Here is an 18629-nt window from a genome sequence, read left to right as displayed (position 1 = left end):
CAATCTACATCTTGAATATCATAATTATTAATAGTTCTAACTGCGTGAATTACGCATTTTTTGCGCAGATACAAGGCATTACACATCTTGCATTACGTAGAGATTATGCTGGGGACTCAAAAAAGAAAGCTGACGTGATAACGTATGTAAAAAGTTTCCTTCACTACGAAAATTATTCGAATTGAAGCGCAGTATGTTCACAGAGCAAAACTACCGCAACGTCTTTAGAGCGCGCTAATTTGAGAACATACTGGTGCTGCTCGAGGAGCCCGGCCGTTTGCTTCAGGGATAAATGCATATGGGTTTGAATCGGTGATGAAATAACGGAGGAACTGTACCTAGCGCTATAGTTCTCATCGCAAAGTTTGAAAAATGCTTAGCAGCTAGGAGAGTGGACCGTACGCACTCTCTCTTGAACACAGCACGGCGCATTTATTTTTCTTTCTATACAACCTCTGTAATAAAGTTTTCAGTAGCGCGTTTAAAGTCATTGTCGTGCCTGCGAAAATGAAACAACCCATATCTCTATGCGCGGCAAGACATGATCGAGGCACTATAAAAGTATCAAAAGACACGCATAGCAAAATGTCTAGTCTTTTCAAATCCTTTTTGAACCATCCTATCGCGTGTCCTCGTTTTATGAGGTGCGCATTCCGCCCGGCAAACATGTTTTTGCAAAGTGTCTTCAAGGCAAGCTTTAATCCGTCACCGGCAAATATTCATAGCTCTCCCGTATGTCGACACCGCGTTTCCCGAGAAAAGGTGACATTTTTGAAATTTCGGACGAATAAAGTCCCACCAAATACCAGCCGCTTGAACTGTAACTTATCAACTTGCGGCTTTAAACTGTGCAACGCGGTTTACGTGCTGTGTGTGAGACTTTTTCAGACAATGCTAACCGGTGGTTATCATATTTTTGTTGAATATTATCTTTTAAATGCAGAGCATTTTAGTAACTCACGATGTCACCCGCGTTGGCGTCCGTAGTCCGCATCACTACGTAGTCCGAACCCTACACTATATAAAGAAATAATACCTTCCGGCGCCAGGTTTCGATCCCACGAATCTGCGGGCGGAACGCAAGGTACACGGCACTTTACCGACTGCTCCACGGAGCCGACACAGAATGGAAGGTTACGCACGCGCCTTATATCCTTGACTCATTCAACCGTCGGCCAAAGGTGCGCCCTCTCCCCCGCGTCCTCCTCGCCTTCTCTCCGCTCGCAACACCCTCTCTCGCCGCGTTCGGTTCGCGTTCATGTGGTGGCGCGATTTCGGCGCTATAACACTCTCTCGCGAAGGGCATTGGATTGGATTGGATTGGATTGGATTGGATTGGATTGGCTTGGCTTGGCTTGGCTTGGATTGGATTGGATTTGGATTGGGTTGGATTAAAGTGGATTGTGTTGGATTGTGTTGCGTCATAGCCGCGCCACGTTGCGTCGTAGCCTCTCCACGTTGCGTAATAGCCGCGGCAGGGGGTTCACGGCACGTTTCACGTTTCACTATCGACTTCATCGACAATGTCTACGCTGGAAGACAACAATTACAACAACAACAACCAATACGTAATTCATAAGACTTGCAGGCACGCCCCCCGCGGAAATGTTCTGCATTTGATCGTGCCCCTCGCGAGGGGGATGTTTTGATTTTTTTTAAACAATGTTGTCAGATATGGGGCATCTTTTTAGATTTGTTAGATTGAAAAAGATTGAAAATGTATTGCCTATATCTCATTGAAGAATTATTTTAACTTCTGGCTGCTTCAGTCACGGCCGGGCGGTTGGATCGAGCGACAGAGTGGCAAACATACATACACACGGACAGACATTTTTTGCGGTTGAGTAGCCCAGGACTGACACCATCTTTAAAACCCGTGCGCTGGCTGTCTCTCAGCCGGAGCAAGCGCTCGCCTACGGGGACCGCCCCGCTCCGTCACGAAACCAGTCCCCGAACGCTAGCGCCACGAGGGAGCCAAGCGGCGGCAAACGTAAACACCGCCACTCACGCCCTCGCCCGTTGAAATCCGGGCGACGCGGCAGGCCGCACCTTGCGAGCGCTCTCATCCAGCGGCCGTGGCTATTGTATCGGCTGGAGTCATAAAGAAATGAGCTGCGCCCATTTGGGCGGGGAGGATGTTGAAGATTCTTCGAGAGAGCAGTTTGGCTCCCCGCCCAATGCAGACACCAGACGACCCACGCAAACCGCACCCCAAGAGGACGCGCTGGCAGCATGCCAGACGAAGAGGAAAAGGAGGATGCCCGGGCCCGGAGCGCGACTGCGGTGTGTAACTGCGAGGGGCGTCTGGTATGCAGACGTAGAGGAGGAGGGGGGCAGTGGCGTGTCTGGACGAGAGCGGGGTGCGGAAGCGGCAGTGAAGCAGCACAGACCCTCGCTGAGTGCAGACCGTATGTAACCGAAGGAAATAAATCTCGTTTTGTTTTAAGTCCCCAACGTAATCGAAAGATCCCTTTATTCTTTAGTGTGTGATTTCCTCAATATTTCTTGTTGGGGACATTTTTGAGTAAAACAGTGCAATAAACATGTATATGTTCGAACAAGCTTATTAGGCATGAGTTATTGTAAAAACATGTTGCAAAAAGTAACAACGCAAAACTAAAATAGATATGTGATTCATGTGGGCCAGAGTTCAGCGAAATTCAAATTGCCTTCGTATGCCGTAGTCACCGTGACTGTAGTGGATAGCACTGGTGCACCGCAACATTTTTTTGCCCATACTGCTGTTTAAATTACTCGCAGAGGTGGCTGCGTCTTTGCAAAGAAGTGTTGAAGCTACGGTCGCTGTCGCGTCCCAAATAGCGTGCATGCGCTTCGGCCTTAAAATTCACATACTAGCCCAAGACGTCCCTAAGAACCTCGGTTCTTTCGAAACGGTATTTTCGTTTGAAGCGACCATAAATTCATGCCACTGAAATCCAAGCGCGCGTTCTATACGGCGCAGTACGAGGCGCGTTTCCATCAAGGAGGTTGTACAACCTCCTTGGTTTCCATGCCCGCGGCTACCGAAAACCCGCAGTACATGGCCCTCATTCGAGCAGCGCCACCTACGAGCGCATACGTCCGCGCCGAACCAAGTTTCGCCGCGCTCGCCCGCCGCGTTGAGTCACCTCTCCTTCCTACACCGTGGTCGGGACCTTTATCTGACGCAGCTGCAGAGGCGATTGTTGCGGTGCATTGTGAAATCCCAAACTCCTTGAAGCGTCGCGCGCGAGGCAGATGCTTCGCAGCGGCGACGGAGAGCGGGCGTTCCACTGACAACATTATCGCTTTTTCCGCTTGCCATTCGTCGTCTTCTCACTGTAAGTACAGTTGGGATTTTGGACTTTGACTCAGGTTCCTCGCGAGAAAGCTTCGCGTTTTAACCATTTTTCTTTTAAGAAAGATGCTTTGATTTTTGGTCGGTAGGGCGACATAAGAGCTAAAAAAAAATGGATCGTGCGTTATCTATACTATGTGACCTCATCGACTTTAATATTGCACCACTTTCGTGGTGAAGAAACCAGAATTTGGATGACCGAAAATTGTATTTGGTTTTTGTGATGGTTTTAAATTTAAACCACGACACGTTTTTTTTGCACTCCGCTAATAATAATTCTTCATGAACCGGTTCGCAAAGAGCTTCAAAGCTGCCGAACTGGTTCGCGAACCGGTTCGCCACCTGATTTAATCGAACCGGAACTGAACCGGAACGAAATCAACTTACCCGAACCGTAACCGAACCGGCATTTTTTTCGATTCTACACCGTGATATATTAGGTGCTTAAAATTAGGCTTTACGGTTTTGTTCTGTGCAAATAAATTATAACTAAGACCATCTGTGCAAAAAAGTTATGTGGCTCAGGGGCGGGGGGGGCGTGGCAACAAAGTGGGACGATAATTATCATAATTAACAGCTCAAGTGACTAAAATGTAATAATTAACTTTCTGTTGACTTCCTAAGTGGGTATGTTTGTATAGAAAAGTTAGAGGTGGTCGTGGTTTTACGCAATATTAGTTGGAAGAATTCTTCTACAGCGTGTCTGTGCTCCGAGATATCTGACTCCAATTTTAATTGTCGTACGCATGATTACACACGCAAGAGAGTTAGCATCGGCGCAGAGCTCCTCCCTGATGTTACGCGGCTGTTGCGCTGTCATATCTTGATTTAGCCAGCCGAGAGGGGAAGGGAGACAGTTATCATCTTTGCCGATGCCCCCGCTCCGATGTCAGACTAAACGCTGCACGCAACAGCCGCGTCACATTAGGGAGGAGGTTTTCTCCGATCCTAACCCTCTTTCATGAGTAGTCATGCGGACGACAATTATAATTTAGAATCGGATATCTCGGAGCACAGACACACTAGGAGAATTCTTCTAGACGAATTCTCCGAGCCCAGACAAACGTCGTTTTGGGCTGGGGAGAAGCTGAGTGACGTCCCAAAAGCGGGTTCTTTAAAATTTTACAAAGTTGCATGGGCTCTTCAGGGCCCATTTAAATGGTTGGGAACACCAATATGTTCACTAAGCTCAGACAAGGGCGACTCACTGGCGGGTGACAGAATACGGCTCTAAACAGCGTGCACATCTCACTCACATGCATACAAACGATAGTCTGCCCTTGCGGAGCGCAAGCGGAAAGGCTGCGATCGAAACGTCAAGACATGCCGCAAAGTTATGCGCAAGAGGATCGCTTTCCAAGAGAAATAGGACGGCGAATATGCATAGTTTAGAATTCGACGTTCAGAACCGTGACGCGCAGAGAGAGAGAGAGAGAGAGAGATAGAGAGAGAGAGAGAGAGAGAGAGAGAGAGAGAGAAACTTTATTGAGAAAAAATCAAAACATCCCCCTCGCGAGGGGCACGATCAAATGCAGAGCATTTCCGCGGGGGGCGTGCCTGCAAGTCTTATGAATTACGTATTGGTTGTTGTTGTTGTAATTGTTGTCTTCCAGCGTAGACATTGTCGATGAAGTCGATGGTGAAACGTGAAACGTGCCGTGAACCCCCTGCCGCGGCTATTACGCAACGTGGAGAGGCTACGACGCAACGTGGCGTTGCTATGACGCAACACAATCCAACACAATCCACTTTAATCCAACCCAATCCAAATCCAATCCAAGCCAAGCCAAGCCAAGCCAATCCAATCCAATCCAATCCAATGCCCTTCGCGAGAGAGTGTTATAGCGCCGAAATCGCGCCACCACATGAACGCGAACCGAACGCGGCGAGAGAGGGTGTTGCGAGCGGAGAGAAGGCGAGGAGGACGCGGGGGAGAGGGCGCACCTGTGGCTGACGGTTGAATGAGTCAAGGATATAAGGCGCGTGCGTAACCTTCCATTCTGTGTCGGCTCCGTGGAGCAGTCGGTAAAGTGCCGTGTACCTTGCGTTCCGCCCGCAGATTCGTGGGATCGAAACCTGGCGCCGGAAGGTATTATTTCTTTATATAGTGTAGGGTGCGGACTACGTAGTGATGCGGACTACGGACGCCAACGCGGGTGACATCGTGAGTTACTAAAATGCTCTGCATTTAAAAATAAATAAAATGGAGCCTTCGGGGTGGTGGCTTCCCCAGTAGAGGACGCCTTGAGATCCTGGCAAGTGGTGCCAACGAGCCATTATGTAAAAGGGGAAAAAAATTCGGTCGCGACCTTCGTACGACGCAGCTGCAGCGGCGATTCTTGCGGGGAGTTATGCAATCCCAAACTACTTGAAACTTGGCGCGCGAGGCAGACGCTCCGCAGTGGCGACGCGTAGAGCGGGCGTTCCACTGATAACATTATCGCCTTTTCCGCGTGCCATTCGTCTTCTTCTCAATGTAAGTACTCATCTAACGACGCCACTCAACGCCACTCAATGCAATGGTCACCATGGATGTGCGAGATAATGCTCTGAGTATGTATACCTATAGCTGGAAACAGCTGGCATACAGGTTTTCTTGCCTACTTCGCGAGTGCCCGATCTCCACGAAGAAGGTGTGCTCGTTAAGGAGGAGCTTATATACGCTTTTTCCTCACAAATACGGTTTTGCATCAGCCCCAGTACCATGTTCCAAGTTTTCGGTTATCTAAACCCTCAAGCACAATAAACATTTTAAAGCACCTCATTTTTACCACTGCCGGGAGTTCTTCAGACTAGTTAGCTCAAAAGCCGCCTGAATACTAACAATATTCATTTCGTTAGACTGGCAGCCTATGGACCAAACTCTTAAGGTGCGCGAGCTGCAGCAGAGTCGTGCGGAATTTAAAGTTTTTGCAATAAAACGGTCAACGCATTGCTGGGGCGAGCGATATCGCACTTGCGAGCAAAACATAGAAATGGTCGTATTACGAACAGGGCTTCTACACAACGATCAGCCACAGGCGAATAATAAAAAGCGTTCTGCGCACTATAGCTATCCCCAGCACCAGCCACCGCAAGCTTACCGACAGGGCATTCAGACGCGATGACAATCACTTCGCGACACTGGCGGCATTTGCGTTACGTTTGTACACAACTGTACAGGTCGTACTCATGGCGTGCATAGCATATGTGCATGACCTCAAGTTATCTTAGAGAAACTTCTGGTAGCATACACGTTCTACGTTAGAAAAAAAAAATTCCCCGCATTTCCCCGAGGGAAGAATGTGAAAGTGCGAATGCAGGAGTTGAATTTGCGCGGTTCGGTAATGTTCGCGAAAGAGAGATCACACACACACACAACTACAAAGAAAGAAAGATGCATTTATTCACAGACACCTATTTGTGTTGTCGTTGTACTTGATTGCTAGAGCGGATCTCAGCTTTGAAATTTCGTGTCAGTACTCCTTTAAGCGGGTGCATTAGCCCTTCTCACGCCCGATTCCTGGCCAATCCCCCACGTGGGTATGTGCCATGTCAGCGGCCAGGCAGCGCGCGCCCATCTCCCCCCGTTGCCAAGGAAGACGAGGAGATTCCTGGCCAATCCCCCACGTGGGTATGTGCCATGTCAGCGGCCAGGCAGCGCGCGCCCATCTCCCCCCGTTGCCAAGGAAGACGAGGAGCGCGCGCACCCGCTGCTGTTGCTATGCGGACGGCGGCGGAATGCGGACGGCGGCGGACGCTTCAGGCTCGCTTAAGAAGTGCATTCGCACTTAAAAAGGCATAAAACTACATATTTTTCAAACAACATGAATACATACACTCCAATGATACGCGAATGAAAGTTTGGCATCCACCTAACTGCAGCCATACGGCTACAAAGGAAAGCTATACAGCTCTCTCAGAAACTTCGCAGTTGAAGAAAAATTTGTCCTGGTCCAGGATTCCAACCCGGGACCACTGCTCAACCGGAGCAGTCGCTCTACCAATTGAGCTAACCAGGAGGTCAGTCGTTTGTAGCGCACGAGCGAATTGATCAACAACTCGAAGTGAAGGACAGGTGTTAATCGACGAGACTTAGGGGAAATCCCCAAGGTGGAGTAAGTTTCTGCGAATAAAAGTTTGACATCCACCTAACTGCAGCCGTTTATACAATACAATTTGCATGGCTGTTTTCTTAGCTAGGCATACAATTTGCATGGATTTTATACGATTTGCATGGCTTTTTTCTTAACTAAGAGATCACGCTTATGTTAATGTAATTCTGTACTTTCTACATATCTGTAAACTGGAGTTCGTGAAAATTCAAGAAATTCAAATTCTGGGGCTTAATACGCTGAAGCTGTATCTGCGCCGTGAGATGCACAGTAGGGGAGGGCTGCGGATTCGTTTTAACTTCTAAATTTGTGACATTAACAAAATTCAAAATTTTAGCATTTTTTTCGGTGCCTACAAAATTTTAAACTGTTCGGTGTTTTGAGCACTCAAGGGATGAGTTGTACCATAATAGAGGAGTACAGGTTAATTTAAATTGCCTGTATATTTTCAGGGGTTAAAATCTCGAGACATAGTCGGTTTTGTTCGCCTCCATCAGAAAAACTGCCAGGGCTAGGATAAAATCTGCATTACGCTGCACGCAGCACCCCTTTGGAAGACCATCGGAGCCAGGGCTTTTGCTTGAATCGAGCTTTCGTAACACTGCCAGAAGTCCAAGATCAGATATAAAAGGTATAATTGAAGCATGTACTAGGCGTTTTTGAGGCAAGCTACCTGGTGAAAGGCTGAAAGTAATTATTGAATGCTTGATCTACTTCTTTGCAATCAGTTACAATTTTACCATTTACAGATATTCCTTTCAGTACGTTTTTTCTTTCACCCAAAAAGCACAATAATAATAATAATAATAATAATAATAATAATCAATCAATCAATCAATCAATCATGTTTATTTACGTGCCCAGGAACAGCCAGAGGCCTGAGTGCTGGCGCACGGATAGTTATATGAAAACAAAATACAAGAAACATATTGCAAGAAACAAACAAGCGACAAGACACACACATATTGAAGTAGCGAAAATTACAAAAATAACGCACAGGCGGAGCCTGGGTACAGGTAAAAAAGAAAAAAAAAAGAAGATGCCTTTGTGGCTCAGCTTATTGTAATGAATACACAACAAGCAGAGAACAAAGTTTGACAGTAAGACGACAAAAACAATGACAACAGTATAGAGACAAATGATAAGACAAGCATGATAAGTAAACAGTTTCAAAAACAGGCAACTATATTGGTTAAACAGAACCGCAGAGAAACCAAATTTCAGAAAAAAAAAGAAAAACGAACGACAGAGATATCATAGATGTTTAACATACTGTGTTCAATAATAATAATAATAATAATAATAATAATAATAATCAATCAATCAATCAATCAATCAATCATGTTTACGTGCCCAGGAACAGCCAGAGGCCTGAGTAATAATAATAATAATAATCAATCAATCAATCAATCAATCAATCAATCAATCAACCTTTATTTTCGGTGCCCAGGAACAACCCTAGGGTCTTGGTACTGGTACACCATATACAAATCGTACATAAAAACAAACTAAAATCAAGACAACACAACACACAAAACTGTATGCATGAAAGAAACAATAAAGTAAAGATAGTTACAGTAATCTCAAAAAGCAAAACAGCAAAAAAAAAAAAAAGAAACAGGAGACCTAGCGTTGCAAGCCATGACACTCGGACAGCGAAATGTTCAAGGCACGTGACAAACAGGAAATACTCACTGAACATGACAGAGATAAGAAGTTATACGCATAACACGAAGGTTTTATAACAAAATGTTCGGAAGTTTTAACTTTGAAAGAAGTTCAGCATTACAAGCACTGGCACTCAAACCTACAGCAATTCAAGCAACGAAAAACCAGGAAATGTGAAAAAAATGTCTGTCCGTATGTATGTATGTTTGCCACTCTGTCGCTCGATCCAACCGCCCGGCCGTGACTGAAGCAGCCAGAAGTTAAAATAATTCTTCAATGAGATATAGGCAATACATTTTCAATCTTTTTCAATCTAACAAATCTAAAAAGATGCCCCATATCTGACAACATTGTTTAAAAAAAATCAAAACATCCCCCTCGCGAGGGGCACGATCAAATGCAGAGCATTTCCGCGGGGGGCGTGCCTGCAAGTCTTATGAATTACGTATTGGTTGTTGTTGTTGTAATTGTTGTCTTCCAGCGTAGACATTGTCGATGAAGTCGATGGTGAAACGTGAAACGTGCCGTGAACCCCCTGCCGCGGCTATTACGCAACGTGGAGAGGCTACGACGCAACGTGGCGCGGCTATGACGCAACACAATCCAACACAATCCCCTTTAATCCAACCCAATCCAAATCCAATCCAATCCAAGCCAAGCCAAGCCAAGCCAATCCAATCCAATCCAATCCAATCCAATGCCCTTCGCGAGAGAGTGTTATAGCGCCGAAATCGCGCCACCACATGAACGCGAACCGAACGCGGCGAGAGAGGGTGTTGCGAGCGGAGAGAAGGCGAGGAGGACGCGGGGGAGAGGGCGCACCTGTGGCCGACGGTTGAATGAGTCAAAGATATAAGGCGCGTGCGTAACCTTCCATTCTGTGTCAGCTCCGTGGAGCAGTCGGTAAAGTGCCGTGTACCTTGCGTTCCGCCCGCAGATTCGTGGGATCGAAACCTGGCGCCGGAAGGTATTATTTCTTTATATAGTGTAGGGTGCGGACTACGTAGTGATGCGGACTACGGACGCCAACGCGGGTGACATCGTGAGTTACTAAAATGCTCTGCATTTAAAACAAACAAACAAGAACATGATTTGCCTAAAATAAATACAGCACATAAATTTGCAATGACTAAAGGCACTTAAGCTACAACAGTTTTCAAGTCGTTTGAGAACAAAGAAAAAGAGCTCTGAAATATATCAAGACGATCAGAATATTCGTTATATGCACATTGTATTCTGCAGATGGACGAGCGTCTTCTACTTAAAGCATCTGTTCTAAAAGTTCGAAATGTTCGGAAAAGTTTGTTCGGCAAGTTGACATTGATAAGTGTAACCAAGTCGTCACACAAAATATCCCCATGAAGAAGTTTATAAAGAAAGATAATATCAGCTCGCATTCGTCGACACCGAAGGGAAGGAAGACTTTTCAGAAAAGGCACAGTGCCGTTAGCGTCTTCTAGCACATGACGGAAGCGGTGCTTAAAGATAAAGAGGAACTTATTTTGCACTCTTTCGATACGGTCACTATTGGACTTGCAAGTTCCATTCCAAACAACAGAGCCGTATTCGAGAAGAGGTAGGCAGAGAGCCGAATACAACTTTAAAAAAGGAAGAGGACCTTTAAAGTCTCTAGATTATTATTATTATTATTATTATTATTATAATAACTTTTAATAAGCATAAAAGCAATGTGAGGCTACGTAAGCACGGAGTGAGGATTTTCGCTTGGTTGGTCTTCTTTAGCGAATAAAGGCTGGAATTTTGTAGCACTGTCTGTGTAACTCTTGCAAACAATGATGAGAAACCAATAAAGAAGGAAATGTCCCCGGAGCCATCGTTATGACAAGGTATACCTTGTCTGAATGCGAGTCCTCTTGCTGAAATTTTGGCTCCATCACTGTTCACATTTTTCGCCGACTTCTCGCGATTTCACTTCTCCATTTTACCCTGAACATTGGTCTTAGTTTTTGCGGACAACGAGGTCCTTAAAGGGACACTGGAGTGAATTTGTCAAGCTCCCGGTTTTGCTTGCACTGCTTAGACTGGCTCAAATTGCCACACTTTTCATCGTTTATCCGGTTGATAAGTCGTTAATTATTTTATAAAGCGGGAAAGAAGAAAACTACCATTCGCGGTCTGTGGCGGCCGCACCAACTAAAGCTGTGACGTGGGGAGGAGATGGAACCGTGATTGGACGATATCTGAGGTTAGCATTCAAAGAAGTTTCGGTTTCGGTTCTGTAAAACAACAAGTTTGACATCCGACGGCATCTTTGGATGGGCCTTCTCGATATCTCAGTAATCGCCGTATCGGCCTTCTGCCATATTGTCGGCTGTAAAATGCCTGAGATAAGCCTCCCAGGACGGCTTGGAATCCTAGAAATCACTAGCCGAGGCCTTCGCAGTGGATGACGCCCTCCGCGTCACCGCTGACGCTCAAATGCCATGCACTATTCCCTCTAATTCGGAGCTTGCCTCACTCATGCCTGCATCGTAAAAAACGTGTTCGCACCATTAGCGCACCCAGGATTTTTGTCTAGGGGGAGTTTGAAATGTTCGCAACAAACAAAATATGATAATATATAAATGTAGAAATGTAAAAGAACAAATATAAAGACAAGTGTAAGTAATACAAAAAAATAAAAATAAATAACTACAAAGAATAAAATATGTAAAACTATAAAGACCAGCCGAGATTGTATTATTTTTTACGCGAAAAAATTACGCATTAAATCAGTCGCCATAACCTATACAATTCGCCTGCAGAAGGAATATAATAATGGATGCACCTTTACATAAAAAAAGAAGATACGCGAAGCCTTTTTTCATTGCCCGAGGCCCCGGACCCAAGTTTGGAAGTAGAATTGGACGGAAGGGATGACGGTTGATGAGGTCGGGGAAAAAATACAATTAATGCATTCTTCACTGGTGAAGTCAAGCCAAGAGTAAACCACGAAATCTGTTTGTATAGGCTGGCACAATTTGCACTGAACAGTCAATTTAACACATATTTCTGAAAGCCTATTGAACAAAACATCATTGTTATCTGTGATCACAGGTTTTCGTAACTGCGCACGAAGCGTTGCTGTCTTCCTCACTATAATGTTACACTCAGGCGATATATGTAAAGGAAAACCAAACCTTTTTTTATTCAACGGGAGAGGGAGGGCTCGTACAGTGCTTAGCATTGAAGGAAAAACAGTTGTTTAAGCTTTCAAACGAAGTAAAACAACTTTGATCTGATCTTGTTAGATTTGATTTGAGGCCGGAAGGCAAGCTCGACAATACTGGGTCCCAACCTATGGGATATTTAAGCGTCTTTTTTAAGTGCGAATGCACTTTATAAGCGACCCCGAACCTTCCGCCGTCCGCATAGCAACAGCTGCGGGTGCGCGCGCTTTTCGTCTTCCTTAGCAACGGGGGGAGATGGGCGCGCGCTGCCTGGCCGCTGACATGGCACATACCCACGTGGGAGATTGGCCAGGAATAAGTGCGAATGCACTTCTTAAGCGAGCCTGAATCGTCGCGCTCGCATAGCGCCTCCTCTCCCCCCTCGCCTACTCTCCTAAAGCCCCTTTACTGTGATGATGATGATGATTAGTGGCTTTCCCTTTGAATCGGGGCGTCGGTTGTCAGCAACCGACTTGCCTGTTTTATTACGTTTACATGCCCTACTCCCAGGTTAACCTATAGATTTGCTTCCTCCCTCCCATCTCTCCCTCTTTTCTGTTTTAAACTCATCGCCCCCACCCCCCTTTTTTCTCCCCTCGCTGTTCTAAATTCTCGTCCGCATGATTACTCCACCTGCGTACCCATCCCTTCCCTGCTTTTCCTCCACCACCACTCCAGTCGCCTCTTCGTCACCTCTATGGCCTTGAAGTTGAGGTTCCCCCTCGCCCCAAATCCCAAGGCCTCCGCCAGCGTCGTTTCCCCCTCACCCCGCGGTGGCCGTATCTCTGTGCAGCTCCTGACAATATGGTCTATAGTTTCCCGATCACTGCCGCAACATGCACACGTTTCATCCTGCGGCCTGTAGCTACCCGTGTATGCCCGGGTTCTCAGGCACCCTGCCCGTGCCTCGAAGAGCACCGCACTGCCTCTCGTATTGCCATAGAATCCCTCCTTCTTAATTTGCCGTTTCTCTGTCCTATAAGTCTCCAGGGTTTTTTTTTTGCTTCCATTCTCTCTGCCCACTTCGTCGTCTCTGCTGCCTTTACCTGCTTTTTAACTGTTGTGTAAACCCCGCTTTCCCCTACCGATGTTCCGTACCGCTTGGTCAGCTGTCTGGTCCTCCGTCTCCACCGCGTGTCCACGCTCCTCAAATACAGGTACTTAAGCACCCTCGCGGCCCATTTTTCGTCCTCCATGTCACGAAGTCGTTCCTCAAACTTTATCTTGCTCTGCGCCTCCCTCGCCTCGAAAGACGACCAGCCCATATCCCCTTGTACCGCTTCATTTGTAGTTTTACTGTGGGCCCCTAGGGCCAATCTGCCTACCGCCCTCTGATTTCTCTGACTTCATGCACAGAACCGAATTAGCGAAAGTTAATCCTGGTACCATGACCCCTTTCCAGACTCCCCTTACCACCTCGTATTTGCTGTATCCCCAGAGGGCTCTATGCTTCATTATAGCCGCGTTCCGTCTTCCTTTCGTCTTAAGGTGAGCCTCATGCGCCTGCGTGTAATCTTCGCTATTGTTCAGCCATACTCCTAAATATTTATACTCTTTCACCAATGGTATTTCTACTTGCTGCACTGATACTGTTTTGTGCTCCTCGCCGTCATTAAAGACCATGATCCATGATTTTTCTCTGCTAAAGGATAGCCCTAGGTGCGTCGCTTCTTCACCGCATATATCCATCAAGCCCTGCATACTTATCCGGTTGTCCGCCATCAACAATATGTCGTCTGCATACATTAGTCCCGGAACCCGTTGTTCCACCACCTGCCCGTTTTTCATGTAGGATAAGTCGAACCCCATCGTGCTGACTTCTAGCTTCCTTTCTAACCCCGTCATGTAGATCATGAACAGCAGCGGAGAGAGAGGACATCCTTGTTTCAGACCCTTGTAGGTGTATACAGGTCTATTGTATGTTTCCCCCTCCCACACTATTTGCACTTGGTTCTCCCGGTATAGCTCGCTGAGTAAGCTAATGAATTCTGCCCCAACTCCCTCGTCCTCCAGGATACTCCAAAGCCGCTCCCTGTCTACATTATCATAAGCCGCTTTAATGTCCAGAAAGGCTAACCACAAAGGTCGGTTTTGCATCTTCGCCACCTCTATGCATTGGCTTACCACGAATAAGTTGTCGTCTAGTCTTCTGTCCTTTCGAAACCCATTTTGAAGCTCCCCTAATATCCTATTTTCTTCCACCCACTGCTCTAGTTCGAACTTCCCTGCCTGCATTGCTAACCTGTACAGCACTGACGTCACGGTTACTGGCCTATACGAGCTTGGGTTTGTCCTGACTCCTTTGCCCTTGTACACTAAGTTCATCCTGCTCATTTGCCACGCGGCCGGTATTGCCTTTTCTTCTATCCTTGTTCTGATGGCTTGCAGTAGCTTTCCCTTGCTCTTTGGTCCTAACTGGTTAATCAACTCCATCGGTATCCCATCCGTGCCTGCCGCAGTATTCTTGGGGACCTTTTCCTCTGCTCTTTTCCATTTCAGCTTGTCCCCATCTATCTCCAGACATTTCGGCCTACCCGCCGCAACATCTCTGTATCGCTGCGGGGCCTCTTCATCCACCTTACCGAACTTCTCCGTGATGATTTTGTGCAGGTATGCTAATGCTTCCTCTCCCTTGAGCATCTGCCCCTGCTCGTTTTCTATAGCACCGCCTTCTGTGGGACTCGTACGTTTCCCTAATGCCTGCACGTGGTTCCAAAACCTTTTCGGCGCGTCTCTACCCCTTCCTCGTATTTGCGCTACCCATCGCTCGCTGTCCCCCTTTATTTTCGCCTGCACTAATGGCTGCACTTCCTGTTTCATTTTCTTATACTGCTCCCATTTTAGGTCCACCTCCTCCTTATGTCTCCCCATCCTCTTGGCCTGCCTGTGCTCTCTAGACGCCTGTTTACGCCTCTCTATCGCCGCCTTTATTTCTTTGTTCCACGAGCTTTTTGGTGTTTTTTTTTCCTCTCCATCGATTGGCCCCCTCTGCCTTGACTATTTTTTTCTGCATAGTCTTGATGAGCCTGTCATATTCCCACTCTTCTCCAGGATTTCTTTCTATGTCCGCCTCTATGCTTTTGGCTATATCCGCAATTTGTTTGCTGTTTAACTTTGTGCGCTGCCCCGGTCGACCCGTTTTTTTCGCCCCCCAGTTTCCCAAAACTCAGGTTTATGCGCTTGTGGTCACTGCCCAGACTGTGGCCCCCTTCCTCATCTATGGTCATGCCATCCAACCATTCATAAAGTCCCTCTGAAATAAGGCAGTAGTCAATACTCGACTGTCTCCTACCACACTCCCACGTTATTTGACCCTCGCATTTTTGTTCCCTATTTACTATGATCAGCTTCTGGTACTCACACATATCTAGCATTAGATTTCCGTTGAAGTCGGTGTACCCATCTAGATCTTCAATGTGGGCGTTCATGTCCCCTACCAATAGTACCTCCCCGGAACGTTTCAAATCTTCGATGTCCTTTTTTAGACACGCCACCAGTTTTTCGTTTTGTTCTTTGCTATCCTTACCCGTCCACAGGTAAGACACCCCTAAAGCCATTTCTCTACCCTCCACTATCCCTTTCATCCACACATGTTCTTTACAGTCTTCTTTCACTCTCTTCCAATTAGTCCCCTGCCGTACCAGCATACCTACTCCTCCGCCTTTTCTCAATCCAGCCGTCCTGTTACAACCTTCCCATGCATACTCTCCGATTGCCGGAGGTTCCTCCAAGTCCCGTAGGTGCGTCTCGGTCACAGCGTATACCTGGATATCTTCCTCTTCTAGCTGCTTAGTAATCTCCATCCACTTCTCTCTTTTCCTGCCACCCTGCATGTTTATGTACGCGATATTAAGTTTCGCCCCTCTCTTCTTTACACGCCGTCGTCGTCCCTTTCGTTTGCCTGCACCGATCTGCACCGACCCCGCTATCTCCCTTTGCTCCTTGCATTTGTCTACGCCATCTTCGCAAAGGCCTGTGGGCCCCCTAAAAAAGCCACAGTTCGCGCCGCGTGTCGTCTTCCGATGGCTGCTCCCACCTGCCCGTTGAAATGCACTCCGTCACGCTGGAACGCCCTTTTCCGGCCCATCCATCGGACATCCCTGTTGATGTCTGTGACAGCGAAACTCGCTCCTTGCCCAGCTCCCGTATGTCTCGGTTTACCGCTACAACTTCCCTTTCCACATGTACCCCTCTCCCAATTATCTCTGGTACTGTGCTCACGACGACCTGCACATGTGGGCACAGCTCACGAAGTTCCTTCACCCCCTTTTCTAGCTGCTTGCGCACTCCCGCGCCCCTTCCCTGCAGAACGTCATTGGTTCCTCCTGCGATAATCACTAGGTTCTGCCCCTGCATATTTTCCCACATTTTTTCCTTTGCCTTTTCTAACACTACCCTGACCGTCTGCCCCGGGAACACGCCAACCTGCACTCTCTCGTCCTCTCTCACCCGACCTCTAATCTCCATTTCTGAGTACCGCATGTTGGAGTCCCCCGCCACGATCACCATGCGCCTTTCTTCCTTTTCCTGGCTGCCCCCCGGCGCGGCCACCTGCTCCCGCACCGGCTGAGTCAGCGCCAGCTCAGGATCGTCTTCCGGCGTGGCGTCTTTGTTCTCCTTTCCCTTCTCGGGGTCAAGCACTGCCGACCCATCTGCCTCGTGACCTGCTTCATCGTTTGTTGGGATGTCACCCTTCGTCGCCATTTTGACCTCCATTTGCGCCAGCCTCTCTTCGAGTGCCTTCCTCTGCTCTTTTTCATCCTTCAACTCCTCCTGTAGCTCGCCTACCTGAACTCTGAGCTGCTCCTTTTCTTCCTCGAGCCGGTCGAGGCGCGACGCTAGCACACACACTCTGCACATGAATTCCTGTCCTTCCGCGTCCTCGACCGACTCAAATCTCGTCTCCTCGAGCGGGTATTCGTGCTCGCACCCCGTGCACATCACACCCGGCTTCTTCCTCTGAGGCATGGTACTGCCCCTCCAAGGCGTGCCCAACTCTGGCTTATTTCACTGCCGCGTTCTCGCGCGCTCCCTTCCAATCTAAAAGTAAGCCGCAACGTGCGATTCTTTCCTACAGCATCAATTCTTCTTTCACGAATTACCAACGCTTACAAACCGCCACGTGCAACAACCGAGCGACACCTCTGATTCGGTCACTTCCCTACGCTAACAACTACCGCCCCTTTCAACTAACCTACATCTCTCTCTAAAACATGGTCACTCTAAAAAAGGAATAATAAATATAAAACACTTATCCGTTTTCGTCGTCGATGCCTCCGCCGCACACTACTCCCCAGCTCGCAACACCCTCTCTCGGCGCGCCAGCCAGGCCACTACACTATATAAAAAAAAAACAGCATCCGGCGCCAGGTTTCGATCTGCGGACTTTGCGGCCGCAGCGCGACGCTCTACCGACTAAGCCACGGACGCGATTTTTTTTTTTGTAACAGTAACTTTATTTACAAATATACATACAGGGCCAGATGAAGTGATTACAGAGGTTTCAGAGAACAGTGCAACATCCTTTGCTCACACAGACAAATAATCGCGTTCGGGAACTGAACAAGCCAAGACAAGATTCAGCGTGTTTCGCCAGGGAAGTGGAAACTATTCGTAGACAGTGCCAGCAAAGCCACGCAGTGCTGGCGTGGTTCCTATTAGAAACACTTACAAATGGGCGATGGTGTCATTTGTTTACAGTATACGGTAATGTAATAGGGACGAGGGGTTGGGCGTAGAAGTCGTTAGTGGGCCGTTGATATCAGTGTTAGTAACGCGCCTTATATCTTTAACGCATTCAAAATACGTCGTCAGCGGCGTGCGTTGGCGACTCAGCGGCGTTATAGCGGCTTGATAACTGCGTGGTGTACACGTGATACTACAAACCCGCTAGTTCTGCATTCTCTCACGTGACTGCGCCTCCTCTCCCTTCACTCCGGTCGGCGCTTCGCAGCTGCGGTGCGCTGCGGTGCGGTGCGCTCCTCCTCTCGAACATACACGTTAATTCACCAAGATTTCCGCAGAGGGACAAACGAGGCGTGTTAAGCCGAACGTGATCACGAGGGGGTGTTAATGTAACTAACGGGCAAAATGCCACCACACTTCAACAAACTCCCCCTCATAGCATCACCCCGTGCTTCGCACTTCCTCATACTCCCCTTCGGGGAAATGCGGGGGAATTTTTTTTTCTAGAAGACGACGAATGATTCAAATCTCGTAATGGAAGTTCCGCACAGAAGTTCAGAAGGTGGTATAATCTGGCCCTACAAAAATTGTGCGACTATTTGCGGTTTAGCGTGGGCTATGAGGCATGCCATAGGGGGGAGGGGGGCTACGGAATCATTTAAAACTCTCAGGAAT

At 47.5% G+C, this 18629-nt stretch overlaps 1 protein-coding gene across 2 annotated transcripts in view; it reads left to right on the top strand.

Annotated features, from left to right (window-relative positions):
- LOC144138619 (uncharacterized) overlaps positions 1–18629 on the top strand; it is a 65679-nt gene that overhangs the window by 30143 nt on the left and 16907 nt on the right. Inside the window, exon 1 of one of the 2 annotated variants that reach the window (XM_077670999.1) lies at positions 3052–3320. The exons of the other annotated variant lie outside the window; for it this stretch is intronic. The gene's annotated coding sequence lies outside the window, so the exon portion shown is untranslated. Of the gene's footprint in view, positions 1–3051; positions 3321–18629 lie in introns of those variants that run through there. 2 annotated transcript variants of the gene reach the window in all.

The sequence above is a fragment of the Haemaphysalis longicornis genome, unplaced genomic scaffold (genome assembly GCF_048455015.1).
Source record: "Haemaphysalis longicornis isolate Haplotype H1 unplaced genomic scaffold, Haemaphysalis longicornis Haplotype H1 scaffold_5, whole genome shotgun sequence".
Taxonomy (NCBI): Eukaryota; Metazoa; Arthropoda; class Arachnida; order Ixodida; family Ixodidae; genus Haemaphysalis; species Haemaphysalis longicornis.
The sequence above is the reverse complement of the archived record's forward strand: the minus strand, read 5'-3'. Positions and strand labels throughout refer to the sequence as shown.